Source organism: Betta splendens, chromosome 22 (genome assembly GCF_900634795.4).
Source record: "Betta splendens chromosome 22, fBetSpl5.4, whole genome shotgun sequence".
NCBI lineage: Eukaryota > Metazoa > Chordata > Actinopteri > Anabantiformes > Osphronemidae > Betta > Betta splendens.
Genome location: NC_040900.2, coordinates 10,465,800 through 10,492,570, shown reverse-complemented (window position 1 = coordinate 10,492,570; position 26,771 = coordinate 10,465,800). Strand labels below are relative to the sequence as shown.

The 26,771-nt window shown below is 50.3% G+C and overlaps 1 protein-coding gene across 1 annotated transcript in view; it reads left to right on the top strand.

Moving 5' to 3' along the window:
- Positions 1–26,771, top strand: part of dlgap2a (discs, large (Drosophila) homolog-associated protein 2a) — a 94,462-nt gene that overhangs the window by 20,004 nt on the left and 47,687 nt on the right. The gene's annotated exons all lie outside the window — the stretch shown is intronic.

Below are 26,771 nucleotides of genomic sequence, written 5' to 3'. Positions count from 1 at the left end.
ACCGAAACCATACCTCCGCGGGAGAGTTATATTTGCCGTAAAAAACAAAGGAAAAACAGTCACTGACCTGACCGGAGGCTAAGTGCTGGCTGGGTCCAAGTGTGGCCAGATTGTTCTGTCAGGGCTCGGGCAGGCAGACGGCGAACCCACATGCACAGCACGGAGGCGATATTATAATCAACAAAAGGGTTTATTCTTAAAGGCACGGTCAGACGGTCCAGGTCATACACGAAAAGGCTCGGCGAAAGTACAGACAGGGAACAGGCAAAAACTCACGGTAAGTAGATAATCCAGGGTCGGGCAGGATACACGATACAGACAGGAACAAGACACGAGAAACACGAACACTCAGGGAACTCAACTCAACAATCTGGCAGGGAACTAAGGACACAGGTGGTGGTTAAATACACAGTGACTTGATGACTAACAGAGTGCAGGTGTGGGTAATGAGCAGGGACAGCTGTGACAAGACAAGAAACCGGAAGTAAAGCTAAAACAGGAACAGAAACCAGGAGACTACCAAAATAAAACAGGAAACAACTAGAAACACAAAGCCAGATCATGACACATATGACACCCTGTAGCTGCGCACTCCACCATATGCCTAAGATTACTGACAGATGAAGCTTTGCATTGAAGATACAGAGACGTGCTCTATATTAAGGATCTGAAGGATAATAACACATCCCTGCTAATGGTGGCAGCTACTGTGCTGCACACGCTGTATGAATCTAGGTCATATTTAGTATCAGCCGCTATTCTACCTACACAGATACAGGGATTGATGATGTGTTTGGACCGACAACAGACACTCAGACATATGGCTGTCATCATTATAATGAAAAGCGAAAGCGTGAGAAATGAAGGCGATTGATTGAGCTTAAAATTCATCAGCTCACACAAATTCGCCCTTTTGCAGCAAGTGTAGAGCTCCTTTCATTATAAAGCCTTGCGTTATTTTGTTTGTGTGTAATCTCAAGACAAATATTCATTTCCCGCAGTCTCGGCCTCGCCCTCAACATCCACCTAATTTTCTGCACCACCAACCCACGCATTATTACGCTATTACAAGTTCGGCTCCAGCTCGCTTTCTTCACAAGGTGACATCTTACTGTATCTCCCCGTCTATTTCCGGCCTTCGTCAGCTCCGTTAAGAAAACCTCATCCTCAGCCGCGAGACGATCCAAAACTCGCAGCTGATAAGTGACTTTCCTTTGGCTTCGAGCAGGAGTGAATGCAATGAATAACTGAGCTGCAGATGCATCACAACAAGTTCAGCGTATCCATGCCACTGTAATAGCTTCATAACAATATGTTCATTATTGATGAACTTGCTTAAATCAATGTGAAGTCCTGCAATTCAAACTCAAGCCAGGGATTTGTTGTAGCTAAAGCACAACACAGCTGTTTCTCACTTTAGTGTATCTAGGTTTTCCCTTGTGCATTCTGTGTGATTAGAGTTGAGTTTCTGAGTGAGACCATGAGATGGTGCTATGTGCCTAAATTGGGAGATTTTCCTATAGTCATAAAACATAAAATCACTTATTTGCTACTTCAGTTTAGTAAACCTTATGCTAACAAGCACATTTGTGATTTGTGTGCATTGAGTAGATCTGACGGTGCAGGTGAAGGACATAGGAATCAGCAGCTTTAAAAAAAAAAACTCTTTTTTTTTTTCCCCCACTTCTTTCCTCTCCAGCACCGTAATAAGATTCACCCCCACTGCTTAGCATTCACCTGTCGTGCACCGTGAGTCAGCTTATCTTCAGTCTGCACGACTGCGACCGAGAGGGCGAATCTCCGGCTGCAGCGAAACAGGCCTTTGCAATAGATTTACATCACTTTCGAACAGCAGCGAGCGCTGGGGGAGGAAACGGCGGCGGGATGTGGGCTAGTGGAGCGGACCGAGGCGGGGTGGGCGGGGGCGGGGGGGTGCTTCTATCTGTGCGCCATCACAATGCATCAGCTCGGCTCTTCAGCCGCGATGGAGAGGTTTCAGAAAACTGCAAGGTCAACGCGAGTGGAGTTAAAGGCGGGATATAAAGGCTGCCGGTTCAGTGTGTTGGTTCTGAGGGATGTTTGAACCACGGCAGGACATAGTCACACAGGCATAATGCTTCACCAGATGCTCATATACTGTGGCACTTCATGCTGCAATGATCACTGCTTGTGCTCAGTAGCCCTACTCATTATTCAGTGTTTGACCACACATTTTCAATATTGGTTTAACTGAGCATCTTGCAGAATTGTGGCAATTAATCATAGCAGGTCTGCACTTTAAAACCGTCAAGCAGTGCCGGAAAGTGACCCCAGTGGGTGAAAGTCCATTTAAATGCTTTAATTATTAATAAACTCCTCCACGTACAAGTGCTGGAGGACAGAGGACAGAGAACGTAGCAGAAAAGGAGCAGGTAAATCTCCGTGGTCTGCACCGTTTACAGATTCTTTTCTGAGGCAAAGCAATAAAACCTCTTGTTTTCACACCAATAGGAGAAACGCGGCTGTCGTCTGATGTAATCCCCGTACTGTACATTAGGAATTTGAAGAACTGTTGAGGTGCGGGGCGACTCGTTCTACTCGCATTCGCACGTCACCTCCAGCCAGTTTGTGTAATGGAACAGGCCTCCATGCATGGGGGTGGGTGGTGGGGGGGGGGGGGGGGGGGGATGCTGCTTCTCATCCTCCCTGGCCAGAGGCCCAGGGAGACGCGAGGACAGGAGGTAAAAAGTGCTGGCTCGGCTGCGTGAGCTGTGTCTTTTATTTATTTATTTACCGAGGGGAAACGAAGAAGAACCGTCTGCCTGCTCTAGGTGTCGTAGATCTACTTCTTCCTAGCGAAAAGATTAAAAAAACTGCATCCTTCACACCTCTGTAACACGCCAGAGCCCGAACCCATTTTTTCCTGCACCACTTCTGCCCCTCATCTTATCTACCACTTCCTTTGCCTCAGTACCTTCTATTCTCTCCGTCCCCAAATGATATTATCATCTGCTGCTACTCAACCGTCCCTTTTCTCCCCATTTTGATATTTCTGCCATGTTTCTGTGTGTGTGTGTGTGTGTGTGTGTGTGTGTGTGTGTGTGTGTGTGTGTGTGTGTGTGTGTGTGTGTGTGTGTGTGTGTGTGTGTGTGTGTGTGTGACAAGACAAGGAAAATGATCCTAGATTTAGTCACACCTTGACATAATGTGTAATTCATGTCAAGGCTTCCAGGTGTCCAGGTGTACAAGCCTCTTCTTTGCGTCCGGAAACTTTCTTTTACTTAAATTTTCCATTTTATGCCAAATTCTTCCCTCGTGGGCGATCTCGGATCTCTTGTTCCCAGTGAAATGCTGCCTTCAAGCTGCTACATTCACACGTCACGTCTTCACACGCGTCACACACTGACACACATTTTTACATTTGACCCCCAACGGTAAATCTTAATTGCAGGAGAGCGACCTTTTGAGCGGCTCTCTTTGTTTTTTCCTTTTTTTACCCCCCGCGGTGTCGTCAGCGTGTGGCAGATAGAGCTGCCCCATTATCACACCAAGGTAAAATATGAAATTGAAGGATTACAGTAAGCCCCAGTAGAGGCATTGTCCCCCTCCACTTCTTTCTGGATAGGTTTTAACAGCACCCTGACTTTGCTTAGACTCGGGGGAAAATCTGTTTCACCTCAGGTAAATGCCGGAAATGAACAATGCGACACATAGAGGATGTGTCCATATTTGTACATCGCTCTATACTAATGACTACAATTTATTCCTCCCTCAAGATCTCCGTTCAACCTTTGCCCTCATTTCCTTAGACCTACTGAAAGATGAATATGCAGTAAGGCGTGGAGAAGAAGAGGACAGAATGTGTGGAGGAAGGCAGGTCTATCAGGCAGAGCCCAGTGTGTTGGACGCCACACACGGAGCAGCAACCAACGGACAGATTTGATATATGACAAAGAATCGTGTACGAATGCTGATTTTTTTTTTAGCCAACATTTCAACTGGCAGCAGAAAAATGACTCCGCTGCAATAAAACTCCATCGCCGGCGTTAGTGCCAGATGAATTAAACCTCCCCCCCAGACGCCCCTGACATAACTTGTTGATGAGAACGGATCTCTTGGGACGTGAAGTCATAGTGATTTCCACCTTAGACGCCCAAATTAATTTCTTTGAGATGTTATGTTTATGGGATGTAACACAATATCATAGAAGTGTCTAACCAGGAGTGTCACTGCGATGATTTGCTAATGCCAGCTCTCTTTCAGTCTCACTCTGTGTGACGCAAGCCCCATGAAAGCTTTTTACATCCATTATTTATATCGGTGGATTGAGCTTCGCGACACCTTTTCACAACACAATTAGCGTCGTATTGCGCGGCCTGATTCCCACGCACGCATCACTTGAAGAACTTGAAATGGATGATTCCGTTGCCGGACGCACAAGGAGTGAGGACAAGGAATCGGCAGCAGGAAAACTCTGACGACCGGCCGCTCTCCTCCTCTTCGTTCACCCCCAGAGAGCTCTGCATTATTCATCCAAGCGAGGGTGAATTCGCTGGGCTTCCCCCGTCCTCGCGGCCGCCTTTATTCCCAGCTGAGCCGTGGGAATGGGACCGGTCCGATCCGATGTGAACATCTGAATCATACAGTGGGCTCTGAGCATCCTCGCTCCCGCGTGCATGACTCAGTGACGGCTCCGTCGGCTTTTGTTTGACTGTTGTGTTTTCCCGCGGCGTATAAAGGGGAATATTAATGGTAATGTATGCTTTGAGATATAAGTCGAGCTTTCAAAGACAAGCAGTCACAAACTGTGTGTCAGCCCGGCTTTAAATAATAGATGAACATAGTGATATTCACTTTCTGATCTTCCCCTCCATATTTCTCCTGAGATTCCAGTCAGTCTGTCTGTCTCCTGTAACACTGATAGAAGATAACAGGTTTATGCAAGGCCATGCATTATTAACTGTGTGGATGTGAACATTGATGAAGCTTTTTTCATGATACAGTGCCTAATACTGACTATTTTACATAGACTTGATGTGTAAAGTTGCCAGACATGCACAATAATATGGATTTATTGAAAATGTGAGGTGCAGTTGAAAACTTCTTTTCTTTATTGAACCTTTGGCTCCGTGCACTCGCGCTGGTATTTGTGTTTTAGACAAGAGCTCTACCACTTTATCACTGTCATAAGCGAACTCACTGTTAATAACCCCCCCTCAGCTATTAAGGCTGTGATACACCCCACTCTACTGGATGGAGGCTTAGCTTGATCACTTAATTTTCTCTTTGCTCTAAGCCACAGAACGCAGGGACTCGGCGACGATTACGATCAGAACCTTTTAGTGAACTCGCTGAGGTTATTGTCAGAAGTGTTGGAACGTCGTCTGTCCTTCTAAAGACGCGCACAAGACGCGCAAAAGTCAGTGAATGTTATGATACTGCGTCTTACACCCTCACTTCATGTTTCCAGTGAGTAAATTAACCTTTCATATTAGCATTCCCTTTTATTATATACTGTATATCGGCTTATTGCTTATGATTCTTCCACCCTCGCACAACAAAGCAGCAAATCACTGACACACATTGAACGGCCTCTCCGTGTTCCCATGTTTGGGATTTGGCTTTCCGTCCCTGATCCGTCTCAAATGCGCTGTGTTCAGCAGGCGGGGAGGTGCTGGTTCGCTCCCACTTAATTACAGTGTTCCAGCCGGCTGAAATAATAATAATAATAATAATATCTTTGTAATCACGAGTACAGTTACGCCGCAGTGGGTCCGGCTAATTCAACCTGAGCGCGCTTTGTTTTAATATTCCTCAGTAAACATCGGCGGCTGACCCCTGATCGGTCTGTGTCACGGCGCCAGATGTGGGGTTAAACATGTGGAGGCTGAGTTTCCTGCTCAGCGAGTATGACTCACTCACAGTACTGTACTACTTGCTAGAGGCTAACTGGTACCCTGCTTTATCAGATGCAGGTAGTAGGTGAACAAGATACCAAATCCATTAATTTTTTCCATCTTTTGAGACAAAATACTATATTCTATTACTGTATATACAGGTTCGGCAAACTCATCTTTCCTGCCATTTATTTGGTTCCCTTTTGCTTCTGTGATGACCCAGAGTTTGCAAGTCGCCGACCTAATTCCTTCATTTCATTTCGTCCAGACTTGAAAACCAGTAATTACTCAGACCTACAGTATAATAGCAAAGACCCCCACCAGCGCGATCTCCTTGACTCGCCCTTTACTGAGCTCACGGGCCTCGTCCCCCCTCCTCGACGGGACCGCTCGCGCTCATTCCAATCTCCGTAGCGCTCGGCCGAAGCCCGGCCCGTGAATACAAAGCAGTTGAGTCTCCGCGAAAGCTCCGTCGAGTGGCGTATTTCATTAAGTCCAGCGTCGGTTCCCCAAAAATCACCACGTCTCACTCTCCGCGGCGTCTCATTTCCCCCGCTCTCCTTCCGCTTTGCGTTCGCTGAAATTATCTGCCTCTGTCGCCCCTTTCACTGGCAGAACATTTTCTCACCATTACAGGTGTCTTTTCCCAAGGTTTGTGTCGGATTAGCCAGTAGTAATTGGTGACAGCCCCCCTCCCTCCCCCGGTGGTTGAGGGTGCACACTTTGGGCCTCCAGACCTTCAGATAACTGTCTGGCCCTAAACAATGGTGCGCGGCTGCTCGGAGGCTTCATTGTACATCAAAGATAAGGCTGGTGCTTAGGTCTGTGGACGGTGTCTGATTTGGAGAGCACGAGTTCCTATTTTCCACAGATATAAATCACGTGGGACCACAGTTCCTTGCATGCATGCGCCAATTATTTGATTTTCTGTCAGCTGTGAAATGACTCTCGAACGAGACTTCTTCACCTTCCCTTCCTGAATGTGCTGCGCATTTGCCGTGTTTCTGACCCCTCCCTTTAAACCTTTTGTTGTCTTCCGGCTGCAACCGTTAAGCGTCCACCGCCGTGCTTTAAGGAACTAATGATCTAGAAGAATCAGACACAAACTGCTGAAGGTCTCCTTTCTGCTGGGCCGGTGCCACAGGGCGTTCTGCTGAGTCAGGCTTGTGAATGAGCAAACACGTCATTTACAAAGCTCATCAAAAGCGGCGCTAGGTTCCGGCCCCGGGGGCGAACGTCCCCGCTCTGATCAGGGCATCGTTTTCAAACAATAACTCCTGAATCTGGTAAAATAAAACCCTCCCCAATTTAGACTGAATAATTAAAGAGCCGGCGATTCTCTTTGGTTCACCTCGTTTTTGCCCTGAATGAATCAAAAGTGGGGGGATGTAATCGGAAATGTCTGGCGTTTCTGTTCCCACAATGTGACAACAGTCTCACATTTCACCTGTCAGTCGGGAAATAAGGCGAGTTTCACACAATCTGAAGAGGTTTGGAGCCAGGCAGCCGCCGCATCAGTCACGCTGAGCGAAACATTACAGAGACTGACAGGCGAGGGCACCCTTAAAGGAACCCGTTCCAAGGAATGGCTCAGCCATTATCTCCCGCCCCGTCTGACCTGTACGTTGGTGTGATTATGCAGCCGGAGTTCCCGCACTTACGCATTTGTCTCAGTTGGGTGTGTTCACCTTCAGGAAAACCTACCGCTTAATTGAACCAGGTACTGTAATCTCCCATTCATGTAAACAAATGTTCTTCTTAGGGGCTCAATGCATAGTCAGCTGCTGATACAAATGGGTGAGCCACATGATAAACACACGTGGGTCACACACAGACCCCTCCAGGCATTGATGATTGATGCTTCAACCCCCCACCCGTTGCAGCACGGCCCTGTTAGCTGGTTGCGACGTCTGTCCGTGTGTGAGGAATCCTTGTGAACGCTGCGGGCGGCGTCACCTTGAACGCACCACAGTGCAGCAGTGTGCGCCAGTGGGTACGCTGGTTACATAACGCACGCACACGCGCCGCATACACAGCCCCAGACCAAAAAAAAAAAAAAAAAAGAAACCACGCAACAGCAAATGAGATCAGAGACCGCAGATAAACTAGAAGAGCCATTATCCCAGCTGCAAGCAGGGCCAGATATGCCGGGAACACAGGCACAGGATTGAATTAGCGCTGGATTTGATTTGTCTGATAGACTTAGATATTTCCTCCTGGATGCGTTTAATGTCACAGCAGTTTAGCCGTCGTGACACTGTGCAGGTAACACACTCCTCACGTCAGGCTACTGCATGCGCTCTGCACTGTTTTCCTATGAAACACAGAAAAGACGATTTGTGAGCTACAACAAAGGCGTGAATCCGGGTAAAGCCCTGGTTTACGCAGCAGATTTCACTCGTCAAAGTCTATTTAGTGGCCACCGGGGAGTCGGTGAACACAGCTCCATGTTCTCGGTGCCTCTGGAAACGCTGTCACGTGACACGATCAAACTCATCTTAAGACTAGACGTGTCTAGTCTAAGCGCGTAAACCAGACAGAGACATGTAAATCCCAAACACGACAGATCTGTTTACCTCCGCTGTGTTTTTATCTTATCTCGTGGCGTGGAATGAAGAGCGTGCCTGTTTTTGGGGCTCGGAGGTCACATTCATAGACGTTCATTGCGATTGTGAAAACGTTGCGTCTCGCATTGTGTTTGCACTTGGCTCAGCGCGTCGCAGATAAGCCCGTGTGTCTCCCAACTCAGTGGAGGCGCAAATCGGTTTCGCTGGAGTATTTATTCCTGCACTTTGTGCGATAGGTTGAATTTTGTTATCCTCACCAACTAACCAACTGTACGTCTCCTCGGCACGTTTCTCAGCCCCAGTACATCCCAATGCTGCGATAAGCGAGGCCGGATGATGAGAATGTATATTTTAGTTAGCAGCGGCCGCGACTTCATTATGAGGACACGCCGTGTTACAGCAGCAGTCTGATAAAGCTGCTTCCAGTTTGAATAGAGGAGCGGACGATGCTTAATGCCTCTTCCTGCAGGAATATTGGCCTGTTTTGGGACAGCGACGCGTGAAATGAATATTTCTGTGAGATGAGGTTTGTTGGCTGTTCCGGCCAACAGAGACACACTCAACACGGAGGCCATGAAAAGCTCAGGGAACGATAGGAGCTGGATACAAGGGAGGGGAACGGAGGAAAACGATGGAGAGGCTGCAAAGAGAGAGAGAGGATTGTGGGTAATTGGAGGATGAAGAAGGGGATTGTCACAGCAAAAGCGGTTCAGTAAAGGTAAAACTGTTTGTTTTTGCTCATTTGATTAGATGCTAATTGTTAGCAGTCATTAGGTGCGTGAGGCTGCAGGTGTTCTTCAGGGGTTGTGCTCCCGTTGTGTTCGCTCTGAAATGACTGTAAACACTGACATTTCCGCGGTATCCCTCGGACACGCACGTATTCATCGCCCATCCCGGTCCCGCCGACCCGTTGACCCGGTGCCGGCGTGCAGCGAGCGGAGCTGTTGCCCCGGCCGAGGAAACGGAAGCATCTCCGAGGGCTCGATTACGAGCGAGTGGACCGGCGGATTAGTGCAGCGTCGGCAGGAATGCGGTCACCGTGCCAAGCGGTTGCGGTGAGAGACGGCTGAGCTTTTAATGCAGTCGCCGGGTTGCGACCTCCGCCTCTGTGGCTTTGAACAATGAGCGGAACGACTCTTTTCATGGTGCCCGGTTGAGCTCGGGTGCAGCAGGACGCATGGACCGGAGATCAGGATTGACAGACGCTCCATCCTGTCCGCCGCTGTTAATCACTGGAGGCTCTTGGCTGCCGGCGAACGGCTCTGCCGAGCAACGATGGGCCCCGCTGGGGCCGAAGGACTCCCACTAAAAGCCTGCTCCCCTGCTGCAGCGAGAAAGAGGCACTTGAGCCATGCAGAGATCGATAGGTAGTAACAGTAAATGTGCTTCGCCGTACAGTCGTATCCCTTTGACTTGCCTTCATTGTATATGGATATTCTCTTATAGGCTACTCACCTACGTGGCAAAAATGACCTGTATAATTCCACCTTTAACATTCTCTTGGCTATAATTTGAAAAAGTACAAAAGTGTCGCATTAACCGTTTATGAATTAGCAGCATTTCATGCTTTCTGTAACAAACTAACAAATAAAAGGGTAAGAGTTGCTATTAGTACTCGGACAAACGTCGTTTTCAGTTTTGACACCTTGAATATGACCAAGCCTGGAGATGCTTCAGCTGCTGCTCATCTGTGGGCTTTTCTGCATTCAGTCTTTTTACACGTGTTTCAGGTTTTGCCGCGTATATTTTCTGATGTCTTTGAAAGTCACATTTCCTTGACACGAGGAGGTGATATAAAAAGGTTCATCTTCTCTCTTGAGGTTGACGCTCAATTTCCTGATTCTTACCATCAAATGCACGTGCTAAAATCACAGTAATTGGCTGTTGTTGCAGTTCTGACAAACCTCAATTAAAGCTGAAAACCTGGATTTTGCTGACGAGGTTTTCTTCCCGTAATTGTTCCACCGTCTACAACCCTTATGTAAAATCCACCCCTCGCTCCCTGCTCTGCCTCCAATCCGAGTCCAGTCCCAGGTTTTTGCCCCAGCCGTGCTGTTGGAACTAGCGGCAGCGAGTGCCTGTTTTGCCTGCGTCTCTCCTCTCCCCCTCTCCCTATCTCGCTGCTCTGCTCTGCTCTGCTGCAGTGGATGGTCCTCGCGTTTGCGCTCGCAACTCGTCTCAGTGGAGGGGATCTGAGCATCTCGCTGCCGTTTTCCCACCCTTCTTTTCCCCCGTCACAGCTCTTTCGCCGCCCGTTGCCTGTCCTCAGACAGTCTGGATAAACGTGAGGGGTGGGGGGGGAGTCAAAGGATAGACGGGGGAGAGCTGAGGAGCTCAGGAGGTCTTTAATCCCGCATCTCCTGCACCTATGACTTTGTGATGCTCTCCAGTCTCCGGGTGCCAGAGAGGCTCATGCCCGTAGATGCCTCCTACTTTTAGGCTCTGAGGCAGGTAAGTTCTTGGTCGACCTGCTCCTTTTATTCTGGGTTTGATGGAGCGGCTAATTGTCAAGTCTCTGTGTTCGGAGGAGGTGATGCTATTTTGGCTGAAGTTGCATGCAAACAGGTCCAACGTGACGCTTGGGTGACATATGGCATTCTGTGTAGTGTGTGTGTGTGTGTGTGTGTGTGTGTGCGTGTGCATCCTCAGTGCTTTGTAACAGACTCCTCGGAGCTTCCATCACATTTGCCAAAGAGGTCTGCAATAGATTACTGCAGCAACTTGAAATAATTAGCTCCCGAAAAATGAGGCAGGATCCGCTGGCTTCACGCTTTTTTCCTGTTTGTTCTTTCCATTTCTCACCCCCTCTCTCATCCACAGTTCCTTCTAAATTCGGTATCAGGGAGTGGTGGGACTCTGGCTGCTCTAACGTGCATTCGGGTCTCCCTCAGCGTCTCGCTCGGGGAGGTGGTGGTGGTGGTGGGGGGGGGGTAGAAAAAAAGTGCAGCATTAGGAGTTTTCTTATTTCGAGGGAGAACGCGCGCGGATGTGTCGCGTACTGTGCAGCATCTGTACGGTAACGGGGAGATTCTGTGACGGCATTGCTGAGGGAGCTCACCGCTCGCACACGCGTGCGACGAGCAAGCGCGCACGCGTGCGTGTGCACGCGTCGGGCGGCTGCACGTGCCTGAAGCGCTCTGTCATGGAGGGGCCGAGCGTGGGCGGCCTGCGTGTCGACATGCGTTTTGTGAATGAAGTGTTTTTAGCCTCTGTGTGTGTGTGTGTGTGTGTGTGTGTGTGTGTGTGTGTGTGTGTGTGTGTGTGTGTGTGTGTGTGTGTGTGTGTGTGTGTGTGTGTGTGTGTGTTTTCCCCACTCGACGCTGCCAGCTGCCCGTCATCTATTCAGTGAGGTGGTGGTGAGCTGAGGCGTCACTTTCAGGGAACACTGGTCTCCAGCGCAGGGCGTCCGGCGCCGTCTGGCGACCCGGGTTCCCGGCTTCTCGCCCCCTGTGAACGCCTCCCGCTGCGGCCAGCGGGAGGGGATGCTCTGGACGCTCACGTCCAGTGCTGCACTGCAGACGGACCCTTTGCACCAGAGCGGTTAACAGTCAGAGTGTTACTTGGCCGCAGACAGCGTCGGCCCACGGTGCTGTAACCAATGCTCGGAACCCAGAGTAACTCGTGTTATGTGTGCGTGTTTGTAGGTGCTTGAACCACAGCGTCGCCCTGTTGAAGAATCAAAGCCCTCCAGCTTTTACTGTAACAGCGTCCTTTGGCTGTTCCTTTAATCAGCCCCCAGATGTTCATCCATCCATGCTTCCCATGTGCTGCCTGCTAATTAAAATCATCAGCCCTAACATGCCCCCCCCCCCACACACACACACACATCATGCAAAAGAGTGCTGCTCACCGTACTCCATCAGGCTGCTGTGCGCGTACGTCGGACCATCTGACTCCCCACCATCTTGAAGGTTACGCTTAATGGAAGTGCTTGTTTTGCTGCCTACATGCGCACGTATGTGGAGAAAAACACGTTGCCTCCATTAGCGCAAAAAAAAAAAAAAAAAAGCACAATCAAGAGACCAGAATCACGGTAACTGCCGTGAGTGGTCGAGCTCCGGGTAAAGTGGCTGATTCCAATTTATGTTCCACGCACACGGAGCAATTAATGTAAAAAGCCCAGAGGTGAAAGACTGTGGTAATGTACAGCACTTCAGTGAGCACATGCACAGTATGGAGGCCTAAATGCATTCAGGATGACAAGGTCGAGTTTGTTGTATACATAACGACCACTGTACCTGCAACTACATGTACAGAACAAAACTCTACTGTACTTACTGTAAATTGTTAATTAACTATGTGTGTGTGTGCAAACAAAGCCACCTGCCCTCAAACACATTACTGTACACGCCTCCGCTGAACTGATGACATGCGTGACTGAAATTGATTAAACCACCTCATGTTAAAGGAACACTATCAAAGCCAAGGAAAGAGTGAGTGTCAGTACTTCACACAGTTTCAAAAAGTACAGTAGGTGGGCTTAAAGTACTGGTCACAGTGATAGTACAGTAACCGGGTTGATGTGTGTATATGGCATTATGCTGCTGCATGCTCACCCCCCCCCCCCCCCCCCCCCCCCCCCCACACACACACACACACACATTATGCGTTTCCCTCAGGTTGAGGAACATGACCTTTGTGTGCGTCGTGTTCGTTTTTTTTTTTCGTTTTTGGCCAATTTGACCCAACATAACATCCACTGTCGCTTCACTGCTCTTCGCTAATTAGCCAAGCGTGTCCAATGAGTATCAAACCAGGGCCGAGGCGCGGTGGACAAATTGGCGTGTGCGTACGCAGGCGGGCCGCGGAGCTCCAAGGAACGCACAGATGGAGGAGCCGTTTCCGCGCGGCTCGCGCTGGATATGTGGGACAATGGGCTCCCAGCAGCTTCTGACAGCAACAGTCATGGATGCTCAAACAATGAAAGCCACAAACAATGGAGGCAGACGCCAACCATATGCGTGGAGCCGGTGAATGTTGATGGATTTTAATGTCCATTTACATACAACGCATCGTGTCATCATACGCTACGTGCAACAGGAATGCGTTTGGAAGAGGTTTGTAGGTACACAAGTTAAATACGGCCGCTGGTTTTCAGTTTGACATCGGTTCAGGTCCGTTCGAATCGCCACGGCAACAAATCATCTTTGTGGAGCCCAGGTTTCACGGTTTGTGCAGCTCGAGCGCATTGCTGCAGACCAACAGGGACCGACTTCTGTAGCCGAAGCTTCACAGGAAAGTGGTGACACACACGGTGGCATCATGCGTGTCCTTAGTTCCTATTTTGTGCAGTAGCTCTCGCAATGAACCTGAAGGGGGGAAAAAAGACACGGGTGACGACTTAATTGGAACGGATTTGATTTGTCACGGATCATCATCTCCAGCAGCTGACATGGACGAACGCGGTGGCAGCGCGTTCCTTTGGGGAGTTGTCGGGGGTCGTGCTCTGCAGCCCCGGGCGGCGCACAGATGGCGGCCTGGCCCGTCGCACCCAGTGGTCGAGTGGCGCCTTCGCAGGACGCTGGCTTTAATCAGCGTCCGCCCGACTGGCATCGGAGCCGTGTGCTGTGAGAGAGGCACACTCGCACTCACTCACACAAAAGGCAGCGCCGGGTGCCAGGGAGGGTTTGAACAGCGGCCTCTTCAGAGCAGGCTTCTCTCCCGACGGGGATCCTTGAACCGAGCCCAAAAGCAAAAGAGAAGCTCTCTCTTCTCCCCCCCCCCCCCCTCTCCGCCTCTGTCTGTCACTCACAGGCAGCCTCCCTTCAGCCTCCCTGCTTCCTTTTCCTCCCGCCCTCATTCTTCTTCTCCTCTCGCCAGCCACTCAATGGTTTGCGCCGCAGCCGGAGCCAGTGCCAGAACTTTGCCTCTGAGCCACAGGTGAAGCATTAAAGCCAAGTGACTCACGCACTGAAACAGAACAAGCTCTTTGCTACTCGAAAGCGCCGCTCGGGCCGCGTCGGAAGCGTTACACTTGAATGAGCCGCTCCCGCTGCGCCGCTTTTTGCCTTTGCCTTCAGCGGCAGCCTGCCGACACACCTTCACGCCTCTGATGGACGCTAGGCCGTGCTGTATGGGGCCGCGTGCGCCGTGCTACGTCACTCGCCCTGCCCTGTGCGTACGCTGTGTGTCTTCTTCTGCAGCATACGTTAAGCTGGATTCACAGTGGAACGTTCTGCATGTACGACGCGTTAAGGACCATATTAAACGTCCCCTGTTGTGCATTTCAGGCTGAAGACTATTGCACCAAGCTGCTTTAAGGTGTGGCTTGCTATGCAAATGAGATGACACCTCTCTGTGAAGGCGCACATGACGTAGGGGAGGTGAGGTTGTCCTGGTTACGTCGACGCACGCCAAACTTAGGCTCACGTGTTGGGCTGCAGATGATCTCTTTACAGTGAGTGAACGGCAAAGGCGGAAGTCTGTTTCTTGGCGTTGTCCTGTTGAGGGGGTGCCTGTGCAATGACAGACCCTACGTTAAAGCGAGGCACTCAGAACGGACCGTTCCGGGAGAGGATCAGACTAATTACCAAGACGTGAAAAATGGAGGAAGTGCATTTCTACAGTAATATATTTTGTCACATAAATGTTCCAAAATAAACTAAACCCATAGCATTGAGTTTAGTGAGATGCAGAAGTATCCAAAGGTATGGACACACCTTATTTGAATGGATTGCTTTATTTCATGAGCTCTTTAAGGCATGAAATGACCACAAATGACCCCTGGACAAGGCATCTGTGAAGTGAAAACCGTTTCAGGTGACGACCTCATGAAGCTCATCGAGAAAGAAACAACTCAAACAATGTTTCACACTCGAAAAAACAAAACAAGCAAATAGGTATAAAAAGATGTAGAATAGAAATAGGAAGAATCTTATACAGACTTCCGTGTAAATGGTATTGTCTTGATTTCCAAGCTTAAGACTGAAGTTAAGGGAAATGAATTAGTGGATGTTGAGGAGTTAACCAGCCACAAGCATCATATGTGTAATCTGTAGATTGATCCACTTCAAATTGATCCACTTCCATATTTTTTGCTAACGCTTAAAATCCAGTGTGGGCTTGACACCGCATCGCAGGGCCTTGCTCCCTTAGTTGCCATGGAGACACCATTAGGCAGTGGTGCAGCAGCAATTTTTTATTTTTTTTGGGGGGTATTTCTTTTGCATATCCCCACGCCGAACCCCACGCCCGCCCGGGCCCGGCTGAGCGCGTGGGCGGAGAGATGGGCGCTCGTGTTTGTGACCGAGAGCGAGTGGGAGAAAAAAATAAAGAGAGGGATCAAAACGAGGTGGGAGGGAGTCGGAGAACGAGCGAGCGGAGGAACACGGGATGCGGGCGAGCGGGAAGCGCGCGCTGGAAGTGTGGAAGTGCGCGCGTGGGTGGAGGGATGCTCTGTTTGATCCCTGCACCCCCACATCACTGAGCCTCCGCTGAGGCCTAATATATGAATACCTTCATAGACTAAACAAAGATGACGCTCACGGGTCACGTTGTTGATTCTGGCCGGGTGGACGCTCTGTAGCTAATAACTGCTTCCTGGTTCTGTGTTTGATGGGAAGTCGCTCCGTCAGATCCCCAGACAGGCGCCCAGCGGCACCGGCGGTACTGTACCTGTCCAGGCCGGCGTGCTGCACCGCCGCTAGATTTACTGTAGTGAAGAAAAGCCATTTTGCTGCTCAGTGGTCCGATAACCGGGCTCCGCCGCGGTGCCTCTGCCCCGAGCACAGCTTCCCCCGTACGCGACTTTCAAACCGAACGACCTTTAACTGACTCAGAGTGTTTGGTGTTTTGGCGGTCTGACTCAAAACTGGGCCCCAGGCCCGCTGGACTAGGCGTGCGCCGCTGGCGCCGAAAGCACGGAGCCGCTCTGTTTGCTGAGATTCTCGACGCATCGCCCGCGACCTCCGATGCGCCGCGGATGCGCCGAGCCCCCCCTCCAGGGAGGCAGTGGGGGGAGGTGGGTCAGAGGTGAGAGCACCCGGTCGTGGGGAAAATGGAGCGATCATTGCTATGTTTTGGACTCGCTGTGTGTGGATGGAGAGCTGGGGGGGTCAGGGTTTACGTCTGTCAATGGCATCACAGGACGTCTGCAGTGGCGGCTTTGATTGAACCCCTTCACCAGAACACATTTTATTTCTGATTGTTAATGATATGATATGATTAATGGATTCCTAGACACAGTCTCCTGGGCCTCATCGTCCCAACAGAGATATCTAGATGTGGACGTCTTGAGCCACCGACCAAATTCCTCTCACCTCAGTCGTTCGGTTCCTTCTCTCTGTAGGACTCGCTTTTCATTCCCTTCCAATGTACTCTGTGCTCACTCTCTGTCTCGCTCTTATCTGCCCACGGCCAAAGAGGTGTACACACACCCACACACACACACACACACACACACACACACACACACACACACACACACACACACACACACACACACACACACACCTTCTTTACCCAGTGAGTCGAGGTCTGAGCTCTGGATTCTGAGATTCTGAGGTTTTGCTGGTGTTGTACAGTATATTTATGTTTGTATTGGCCTGGCATTATTATTTAATCCCACATTTGAATTGCTTATTGATTATACACTGTGAGTACAGCATATGCGTTAAGGAAGTCTATAAAAGGCCTGTTGCTGCACGCAAATGCAAATGAGGGTACGTGTGAGTGAAACACAATGTTTAATAAACTTTATTAATTAGTTCAACATAATATCGTACTTGCTCACCAGCTGGGAGGTGATACATTGGTGTCAGAGCACACCAGGCTATAGATTCTGAGTCCTGTAACAAGTTTCCCAGGCGCTGGCAGTCACATTTGTAATTTGGAGCATTGGCGGTACCGGCTGAAAAGCCTTATGAGGAGCTTTCCACACACACACAAACACCAGACTGTTTGGCTTCAGCTGCTAAATCGTAGCTGATGTCTTAGTCACACTCCAAGCAGAATGAAAAAGAGTCGTTTTTGGGGTTTCTTTTCATTCCGGACGCGTTGAAGAGCTGGCGAAACGCAGAGGGACCGGCAACGAACTGGACCCGCACCTCATCTTACTGTACAGAGCAAGTATAGCGTGGTCCACAGTGCTTCTCTAAGTGTTTGTGGGCTCAGGTGAAGTCACCAAGTGCCCAGAATGCATGAGTCACTCTGTTGTCACATGCTAAATGTTGCTCACCACATTACACAGTCAGTCATCACCACAATTCAATTACACCCACTCGCTCACAGGTCCTATTAATAGGACGCGCAAGCCATTAGCGTGACAGTGTCACATTGTGAAATGAGTGACTGTGGCAAAAAACATAATGACCTCCTCACGGGGGGGGGGGGGGGCAGTGGCGAAGCCCCGAACGTGGAGGGGGTTCAATAAACAGTGATCAGGATTGTACAGTAAGAGCTTAATTTTAACAGCAGCCCCAGTGTTTCTAGTGGTGACACCTTTTCACCCCCCACCATCACAGCTGATCTGGAGCGTCGAGCCAGAAACCCGCTGCCTAGTTAAGAGGGAGGGTCATTAGGGCAGGTGGTGCTGCTGCGACGCCCGCTGAGCAGCACATGTCTGGCATTAGCGCCTACAGACGGGCCTTTAGACGAGCGCTCGCGTCGTTCATCATCGCGCCGGCCGAGTCGTAGCGGGGCGCAACGCGTGGCGCTGCACAGTCCTGAGTCACAGCCCAAAAAAAACCAGCTTCAGACAGATCTGTGTTGGAAAAAAAATGTCTGGACAGGCTGCGATTTGTGCCTCTCGCGTGCAGTATTGCTCAGATATCAGTTCTTCTTAATGACCAGTATGTGGGAAAAAAACCCTCCCAAGGTCATTTAACAGCACTGATGGTTGTTCTGTTCTGAAGAGTCCTCAAAGAAATATTTAACCATCTGGATCTGGCCAAATGCCGCGTGGTTTAAAAAAAATCTATTTGCCGAGATGGCACTTGAGTGGTAACACAGCAAGGGCAGCGCTTAATGACAGCTGACTACCTCCACCGACGTCTGAGCGCCTGCAGGTGCCTGCTTTTTCTGTTTTTTTTCTGCCACGTCTCCCGTGTCCGGCTCCCGCTGCCTGCTGGAGACGTCCGAACGCGCTGGACGCGCATCGGCCGAGCGTTAACGAGGCAAAAAATTGAAAACAAATTTATATATAAAAAAAGGTGTGAGGTAAACACGAGTCTCCAACCGTCTGCCAGGCGCTGGAGAGCAGCGGGCGTGTGAGCGACGGCGGGGACGCTGTGTCAGCGTTTCTGAACTGTCTGTGAGGGATTTCAAGGAACAGATGCCCTGTACAGATGGGCATTTGTGTGTGTGTGTGTGTGTGTGTGTGTGTGTGTGTGTGTGTGTGTGTGTGTGTGTGTGTGTGTGTGTGTCTGTCAGCAGACATACAGCATGGAGCTACATTTCTCCCAATGTGTCCACGGAGTCTTTAGAAAGCGTTTCTAAAAGTCACATTTTTATTATTTATTTATTTTTATAAAGACCAGAATCTACATCCGTGAGCCTGATGATGAGCGGCTTTTGAGCCGAGCCTGGCTGCTACAGTATAAATCCTGGAATACCTGCGCTTCTGCTGCGGCGGGTTCCACAAAGTCGACGCGAGCTTCCAGCCCCTTTTCCTGCTCTGCGTTTCGCCATTCAATAATTCACACCTACCAACAAAGGTGCCTTTTATTATTCATGCGCAGGCGGCCTCGTGGAACGCAACGGGTAAACGCCATTCAACTTTTATAATAGGAACACGCCTGATCAGATTATCGGATTGTTTCGGGATCCATTAAAAACAGAAGCGCCGCCCCCGCGCTCCATCATTCCCGCCAGACGATTGGAAACTGCGTACGGGAGCGGACGCTAATTAAATCACCTCCGGCCGCAGGCTGTCGCTGGACTATGGTTTTTATTCAGAGCATAAATCATATTGGCATTGTGGGAAAGATAGGAAATGATGCCTGAGCGAGACGTGTCGTCCCCACGAGTTTTTGACCCCGTGCGCCCCCCGTTGCGTGAGCCGCTGACTGTTTTGGGTTGCTTTCACATCCGAAGTCATGTTGGGGAACATGAACTCTCTGGCTGCTTCCGTCTGTCTCTATCGTGTGCTTACTTTTAATCCTCCCACTGTCCCCACCGCATCACTAATTGCATACAGTATAGACGCTATGACATAAATTGCATCCTTTCTTGCTGTATACGTTCTATTAACACTGCATGAGGTCCTGTAGGTATGTTTTCCCAGCAGTCTTTCTACTATTCCTCCATACAGTAGCTGCGGCCTTAAGGCTGCCGTTCAGATCAGTTGGTAATTGTGCATTTAGTTAGACCAGGAGTCCAATGATTGATGGATCAGCAGCTCCTGGTGCAGACCACCCATTAAAAGCCCGTCTCCACGCCGCTGTTCAGCCGACTCACGCGCCCGGAGTCCACCGGCTTTCATGCGCCGCCAGATAAAAGGTGCGAATTTGCTCCGATTTAGGACGCGCTCTCCTGTCCTTTAAAGGAAGGAATAATTCTGTTTTTAAACCCGGCTTCCTCCATAGTCGGCCGGCGGCAAGTCCCTGTTGACTTGAAAGCAAAAAAAAAAAAAAAAAAAAAAGAAAGAAAGAGCAAAGAAATGGCAGTGGCATTTTAAAGTAAAGCTGAGGAGCGTTAACACAGCCTGGGGCGTTGCAGCTGCCAGCCTATCCAGCTATTAGAGCCGGAGCAGGCGGGTTGGGGGTGCCCGCTCATTCTGGAGGGGTGTATACAAATGCAGCGCGGCTGCTCAGCGGTGTTGTGGTTTGTTGTATGACCATGATCCGTAAACCTAAAGCACAATCCTCCTCCTCCAGGTTGTAGAGCTCTGTCCTCTGCTTGTGGGCCGACGGGGCCGCAGTACCGTTTAGTCATGGCTACTTAAAGGCAGCTCTGATGGACCCCTGTGCTGTCAGCCTGCTGGTTAGAGCTTGTTAACCCAGGGTGTTTGAATACAGGCCGTGGCTAATGTAGCCCAGAAGTCATTTCAGAGCGTCTCCCAGTCCATTACGGGGCCATAAATGACCCTTTTCAGACGAATGTCTTGATGAACATGTGTAATGCAGCGGCCCAGGTGTTTGCCGGTGATGTGGGAGCGTGGCTCGTCTCAGGCTCCGCCCCCTCCCAGCCCACAGCCATCTATTCCCACTCATGGATGCCCCGAGAAACATCTGAAAGCGGGAACGGTGGGAGGTTTTGTGGAGCAGACGTGGCATCGGCATGCCTTCCTCGCGTTCGTCACGCGCCCACTCCTCCTCCACGTTCACACGTTGTTCAGCTCGAGCGGGCTGAGCTAAACAAACGCCCGTATGAATAAGTGAATGACTTCGTCTCCGCCGCTCCCGCATCATCAGGCTATGAATGGAATAGCATGCTGTGATGACCTGTGATGGATGGAATATTCATCTCATACGCTTCCATGTGTTGATGTTGACCCACGCATCCCACTCTGACTTCAGCCATCATCAGCGCGTCCTGGGGCGAAGCTCGGGGTGAGCGCGGGCGTCCTCCCTCCGCCACGTGGACTCAGCCCTGATGAAGACAACGAATTAGCTTCATGCTAATTTGAGGGTGCGCGAGGGGCGACGCCTCGCGCGCAGGGAGGAGACTCCGCAACACCCCGCTCGCCTCCTCCTGCTCCCTGCCCATCGCTATGGTAACGGATGTCTTCAAATGTGGGAGCGCTGCGGCGTGTGATTCTGTATTCACATGCGCCGGATTGGCTTTTTGTGCATCGGTGAGACCCCCCCACCACCACCGCACCCGCCCCCTCCTCACACGTCGTCTCGCTCGCGTTCCGTCCTTCGTCTTTCTTCTCGTCTCCTCTCGTTCGACTGTGGCGCTGCCTCCACTTTAGGTGTTACAACGCTGCAGAGGAGAGGGCGAAAAAAGGAAAAGGCTTTGCCGTATTGTGGTTGCTAGGCTACAGAGAGACACAGAGGATCTCTAAAGAATTGTCACATTGTATGGCCTTTAGCATGAAGGAGCTTCTGAAGTCACTGTATCGTAACATCTGTTAAAGAAGCACTTTGCGTCATGTTGCACTGCAGCTGATGGATGCAGTCAAAAGGTAACTTAGATACTATTGTGCACATACAGATACACATACATACATTTTTATGCCGGTATTGGTTAAAATGGATGCATTTTAAATATACATATATAAGTTTATTATAATTTCATTCTTTACAAACAAAGCATTACAGCAGCTAATCTGCTAGAACTACAGCATCAGTCAAGTCTGTAGCATGTATTTGGTTTTGCATTGCAGACGTCCCACCCGCCTTTTCCCAGGACGCGAGTAATGGTTAACAAAGCGACAGAGGGACTCAGCGCAGATCCAAAGGCACGGCTGACCAGGTGTTAGACACATCCCGCGCCGCCTCCGGGCCCCATTCTCTTCGCTTTCTCCTCACGGCCCATTAGGCCCATTCCAGGAGACGGAGCATAATGCAATCGCCCGGACGGCCCGCGTAACGTAACGACCACGTGAGCGCTCGCCCTCGCCCGTGGCGCGCGCCGGCGCCAAAGGCGGCGGAGGCGGCAGGTGCCGATCCTTCATCGTTACACACACAGCCAACGGCGTGGAACGCTGTCTGGGACATTAGACGGACAGAGGAGACGGAGGGAGAGTGATGGAGGGAGAGGAGGCTGCTCTTATCGGTGGCGTCTGCAGCTCATGACGCCAGTACTGGACTGTTTAGGCGCTCCTTTGGTTGGAAACGCAGCGGAAACGCTGAGGAGCAAACAGCAACTGAAGGACGCGTTCTTACCTCAGAGGGTCGACAAAGTGAGCTGTGTTCCTGTCTGTGGTCACCGCTCACGGCGACTAAAGAGAAAACACTCACACGCGCCGACATCTGCCGCCGCCGAGGGCGCCGATCGCCGCGAGAGTTTTCTTTAAAGGGTGAATAGTCAGATGAAGTGATGGATGGAGGATTTCGCTCAGCTGCTCGCGCTCCTCTCAGCCTCTCCATCTTCCCCTCCGCGTCCCCTCCGCGTGAAATATGGGCACGGCCGCCCAATAAATCTGGACCGGGGGTAATGAGAGCCGGGCCCGGTCCAGGAGCGCCGCCGGCCAGGCTCGGCGCCGCGGGCCTCGGGCCCAGCAGGTTCTGTGGGTCGGGTAGGGTGAGCGAATTGATGAGCGCGGCGACACCGTGCCGGTGCCGATGCCGGTATGTGTTTGGTGCTGGAACTGGACGGGTTGTCATCGGGTTTCCTTTACATCTATATCGGACCAAGAGCAAATATGACTCTCGGGCTGAAGCTTAGTGAAATTAAAAAGGAAAGCAGCACTTGGTTCAGTTACATATGACTATTGCTACACATATGATTACACATTATTATAATAATAGGAGTATGAGACACTGAACGCTCCATTCTCTCAAATTCTGCCAGTGGAATAAAGTTTCCCAGTGACCCAGTGACTTAATTCAACCGAGTCTCCTTTTCTTGCAGCCACTGGCCTGATTCGCACCGCTCTGCCTTGTTGTATAATTGATAAAATTACCGGAAATTACCCTTCAGAAATGAACAGTCGTACTGTAGCTACAGGAATCCAAATATCAAAAAAGGCCCCGCGGTGAAACCGCCTCCTCCCGCTCTCCCTTTTTTTATTCTCACCAGGACGTCTGGATGAGGGAGCCTCGCAGACGGCGGCCCCACAGACGATGACACTGCTCATCGCGTTCGTGCTCGATAGCGTCTCTTTTCTGTCCCTTCGTCCACGGTTGATGGTGCGGCGCTAATGGCTAAAAAAAAAGGTCTCTTTCAAATTTTGTGGAAGTGAAATACAGGTATTTTACGGCTGATCTTAGGTTGCACAGACTATTGTGTTTGCTGTACAGCATCATTTGGAGCTTAATGATGACTTTAAGGCTTTTATTCTCTTAAATCTGCCAGTGACTTTGCTCACACGGCTCCTGCAGGAGGTCAGGTCCTGCTGCTTTTCACTAATTCTCCATAACTAAGGAGCTCCACTGAAATGATAGGGGAGCTGCAGAGGCTGTGAGGCTGCAGAGGGGCGGGTCCTGAACGGCGACGCCCCCCCCCCCCCCCCCCCCCCCCCCGTCGGCCGCCTGCGAGGCCGGGCGTCTGATGGATGCTCCGCTTAGACAGACGGCTGCTGGGGCATGAAGGAGAACATCAATACACCCTCCCTGCGTCTGCTTCTGTCTATACAGCTCTCAATTTCTCTTTGACCCGCCATCCCTCACCATGTGTCCAACCTCACCCGTCCTTCCTTTTTTTTTTTTTTTTTTTTTTTTGTTCTCCTTCTATCATTCACACTTCAACACACTTTAGATGCGGCAAATCACTCACGCGCCGTCTCGGACCTATGCCTCTGCCCTCACCTCCTCTCTAAAATATTTATCACCCTCATCCTTTCAGATCCTGTCACCTCCCAGGAGGTGAGAGAAACCGCCCATAAATCCGACCCGGGGCCCTTGGGGCTGATGGGAAAACGACAGGATGTTTTACTCCCCCCCCCCCTCTTTTTTTTACACTGACTGTCTGCCTTAGTTCACCCAGATCCACCGCTGGCCTCCTGCTGTCTGTTCCCCTACGTTCACAGTCAGGCGCTGTGTGAAGCTCAGGCACCTTGTTGCATTCAAGCAGTTTTAACTGATGACCTAAGTGTTATCTCGTTTTCTGCTGTCGCCCATTTTTCCTGTTAAACCGAACCTTATCTTTCAGCCCTAACGCGCCTCCTCGTCCGCTCAGATCCGCCCACCGCCGCTAAAAGGCCGCGCTTTAAAACCCGCTCCTCCTCCCTCCGCTCGTTCTGCGGCGCCGCTCATGTCGGAGGGGACCGTTTGCAGCGTTCTCGCGCGGCGTTTTCGTGCCCAAAACGCTGGCTCGATTTCAAGCGCTCGCTGTTTGATGTCAGACACCTGCGGTTTCGCATGTGAGCGAGGGAACGTCGGGAATAGTTTTGACAATAAGCTCCTCATTATCGAACCATATTGAGGTGCTGACTCCTCGCTGCCTGGTATTAAAGTGATATTTGTAGCGCTCTGAGTTATAATCTCATTTCCAAAAAAGGGGATAAGAGAATCAGGGTGTCATGATTTGTTTTATACACTCTTTTTTCAGATACTGTGACCCCTGCACCTTGTGCAGCACTTAGTCTTTCAGGAAGATAGAACACAAAAGTAAGCTTTTCTCAATCATCCCTGAGCAGGAGTATAAATATAAAGGATTCTAATGATGAGGCCTTGTAGGGATGCAGTAATTAGCCCACGAAGAGGCAGCAGCGGGACTTATTCTGCCAGGCTCCGGAGCGATCCTCCAGCCCTGCGCTCAGCAGAGCGTCTCCTCTGGGAAGTGCTACATCAGCGCCAGGGGGAGGCTGCGTGCACGCAGGGGGCCGCGCTGAAGATGAATTGTGCCAGTCAAGGGGAAGGTAAACTGAGAGTGGTGATGGCGCACACAGACGAGGCTGGAGCCGGAGCTGAGGGCCTGTGATTTGCCTGACTCTCACTGTGTGAGTCACTTTATCCCAGCAGTGTGTGTGTGTGTGCGTGTGTGTGTGTGTGTGTGCGTGTGCGTGTGTGTGCGCGAGTACACAGTCACGGCGGCTCATTGGTGTTGAGCTATACTGTTTGCTGCTTTTATTGACCAGCTATTGACCCCCGTCCCAATAAACAAGCCTTTGTTTAACTCCCGCCTCGCAGCCCCTGTGGGAGTAAATCCCACTCCCCCGATAAAGTGCACCAGCTCCCCCCGATACGTTCTTAATGCCTTCGCGCTGGTGGAATCGCGCCCTCATCCCCCGGTCTCACCAGACGCAGCGCTGGCTCGTTAGCGCCCGTGTCTCGTCATGTGATCAGTTGGCGGGGAAGGTGTTAGCGAGCGGCGGAGATATGGAAATGAAGGCTTTAATTATGGATGAATACATTAGCAGATCAAGGCTAAAGGATTTGCTCTGTTTGTGTTTTGAGATTGCCTGGTACCGTGGGACATCACACGCCCCCCGTGGATCCGCGTGAGTTCGCTCACAACCAACAAGAGGTCAGCGCTGAGTTTTTAGGCCAGTTGAGAATAACAAAGTGAATCAACTGGCATTTGATATAGAATATGTTTTGGGATCAACTAAGATGTTATAGAATGTGATGAAATCAAGGCAATAAAGCTCTTCAATCGTTACTTGATAGATATTAATACCATTTATCCCCATGAAGCGTTGATCCTGATTCACATGTACCGCTGGATTATTTCTAATTGCTCGACGTTTGGTGTTTTTTGTTATGAAGCTTGAGGAGCGACATCATCTCTGGACAAACCCGATCCCTTATCCTCAAAAGCCGCAGCGTACGAAAGCCCCGTAGGTTCGAAAAGCGAAGGAGAACTACCTCAGAGCTGCTCCGGCTGGGATCGATGTGGGCTCCACACGGGGAAATTCAGGAGAGCTTTAAATTTAAATTGGCAAGACAAACGAATAGAACCAATTGCTTTTACTTCGCGGAATTGTACTGTGGGGAGAGGAAAGTTAAAAAAAGGACTAATTAAACCAGTAAATTCTCTTTTGCAGCTGGCCCGTAGTCCAGACTGTCAGGACGGACGCCACCGCCAAAATAAAGGCATTAAGGAAGCAAAGGTCCGAATAAAGGTGCAGCTTTTTATTGGATGAAGCTGGTGATGGAGCTTTTTAGTGGCCTCCACTTGAAGGAGCTCATGACTTCAGTGCGTTTCCAATCAGCAGCGAGAGCTTGGGTGTGGGGACTCCTAACCAAACACCCTGGAGACTCACCGCAGCTGTTGAGGGGCCGTCTGCCGGCGCCGAGGCCCGAGGACGCGGCGCTCGTCGCGCCAGAACAGAAAAGAACAAACCCGCTTAACGATGTTGTTTGTTTAAAATAGGCTCGGATCATTTCTCCAACGCTGCCCACATCGCTCATGGGAGCGACTGCTAGTTCATTAACGGTGCCGCCCGTATTGTGCAGATACTAATTTAGATTATGAGCGTGTTACTGTATGCCTGCATGAGGATTAACAGAAATCAAACAGTGTCAACGTACATGATGAACGTGAAGCTGGGTCTCTGCTTAATGCAGTGATGATCATAAAACTGGATCATTACCTTTTTTTTTTTTTTTACCTTCCTGGCTTTTGTGCTCATACATTCACCACATGGCAGTGATGAATCGAAGCAATATGACTTCTCCTCCTTGATGCCGGTCTTTGCATCATGTTGTCACTCCATGCAGCCACATGTGGCCGATGGACAGGTTATGCTGAGTTTCAGCTCCGCCGGAAGCATCAGAGCATCAGCGTGCGCGCTAAACCGAGAGGTGCGGATTCTTGAACAGCAGTTAACATTTACAGC